This window comes from Myotis brandtii, unplaced genomic scaffold, assembly GCF_000412655.1.
Source record: "Myotis brandtii unplaced genomic scaffold, ASM41265v1 scaffold236, whole genome shotgun sequence".
NCBI classification, from domain to species: Eukaryota; Metazoa; Chordata; class Mammalia; order Chiroptera; family Vespertilionidae; genus Myotis; species Myotis brandtii.
Genome location: NW_005358901.1, coordinates 1,968,445 through 1,970,577, shown reverse-complemented (window position 1 = coordinate 1,970,577; position 2,133 = coordinate 1,968,445).

Here is a 2,133-nt window from a genome sequence, read left to right as displayed (position 1 = left end):
CTCAGGTTCCCCTGTGTGCGAATGACACCCCCTGACCCATCACTAGCCAGACCTTGCCTTCCACCCCAGACCCGATGTTCCCAGCCCATCCCCAGGCTGCCCTTCTGCATCACCCCTTCAGTTGGCAGCCCTTTCTTTCCAAGGGTGCAGGCCAGAATCCTTGGGATTACCCTTGACCTTGACTCTGTCTCACCAACCACATCCAGTCCGTCCGGGAACCTCCCTGAAGCTGTACCTTTAAAACATACCCAGAATTTGCCCACTTTGCCCTCTTCCTCTGCCTCCATCTGGCTCCAGCCTCCATCATGGTCCACCTGGAGCAGCTTAGCTCCCCCAGCCCTGGTCCCTGGCTCCTACCCTCACCCTTACAGTCTGTCCTCTTGGTGTCCACCAGAGGGCGCACGTGAGCGCTTGGGTCAGGTCCTGCCCTTGCCCATCCTGACAGTTCTCCCTCAGCAGCCAGCATAAGGCAGGCCCCACCCCTCCTCTGCCCACAGCTCTCCAGGGCTCTCTCTTTCCTCAGGATAAAAGCCCAAGTTCTCCCCGAGGCCCAAAAGGTCCTGCTCCATCCCACCCCCCTTTCCTCTCTGCCCTCACCTCTTCTCTCCCCCTTGCTCACTGTGCTTCAGCCATACAGGCTTCCTCCATCGTGCCAGGCACAGACCTGCCCCAGGGCCTTTGCATGTGCTGTGCTCTCCACTTGGAATGCTCTTCCCCTAGATGTCTGCTTGGCTCCTCTTTACCTTCTTCAGAACTGCTCAAATCCCACTTTCCCCATAGGACTATGTGGATCACTTCTTTTCCCAGCCCTACCCTGTTCTACTCCCCCCAATCCAGCACTTTCTGCCTTGTATCACGCTATCTCATTTACTTATTTCCTATGTCTGTCTTCCTCCATCAGGGTAGGGGGGTCTCTGCTTTGCTCACTGATTTTCTAGCACTGTGTCTGGCATGGAGTAGATACTCGGTAAGCATTTGGGGAATGAATGGCCAAGGCCCTTGAGTATGAATGGAGCACTTAGGAGTGTGAGCTCAGGGATGACCTTATTTCACCTCACTAGCATTGTCAGGACTACACTCAACCCTTCTGTGGTTGGTGGAGAGGCCCCTGGGTGAGGGGTCTCAAGCTCAAATGCCCACAGGGCCAGTTAGCTGAAGTAAGGGGAAAGGTGGGCTGGGGGAGAGGGGACCTGCACAGACCTCCCCACCCTGTTCACAGGGGGCTGCTTGGCAATTGCCATCTGGTGGGCCCAGGGTAGCCAACGGTTCATAGAGGGTGGGGATTGCAGTTTTTATGTGACATCTCTCCAAGTTCTAAACATGGGCAACACGTTCACATCATTTAAAACACTAGTCCTGAAATAAAATGATAATCAAATATACCTACCCCTGTGTTCACAGCAGGACAATTCACAATCGACAAAGGTGGAAACAACCCAAATGTCCATCATCGGATTAATGGCTAAACAAAATACGGTTCAGCATACCATCTAGAACAGCTGGCATAGAGCAGGTGCTCAGTATTTTGGTGGACAAATGAATGAATGAAAACAGGACTCCTGTGGGCCTGGGGATTAGACTGCTGACATGAATACAGGTGGGAGAAATTAAGCACTACTGCGAACCAACTGTATACCAGGGCGGAGGTGAGTGTTAGAGCGTGGAGTAATGAAGCACTGGGGTTGCTAGGTGCAAGACTCATCTTTTCCAGCAGAGGGCGCTTTAGGAGAACATGCTAATGACGCAAATTAAACGCAAATGAGCCATAGGCGGGCCCTGGGGGAGGGGGGGGGCTTTTCTCGTCAGGCGCGCCGTGGACAGCTCAGACGCCGAAGGGACCTTGGGCTCAAGATGGCGCTACTGCCGCCGCTGAAGACCGGGCGCCGGCGCCGGCGAGGCTGTCGGAGGCCTCAGGCAGAACAGTCTGCACCCTCCACCCCATCTCTCACACCTGCTTGTCTCGGCCCAGGGGCTCACGACCCGCCTCGATCCCGCGAGATCAGAAGTTTCTGATCGGGCGCGCTGTGGACAGCCGCTCTCCCCGAGCTTTACGGCAGCGTCCGGGGGCCTCTGGGGGCCTCGGAGCAAGATGGCGGCGTCGGGGTCTGTGAAGCGCGGGCGGAGCGATCGCGG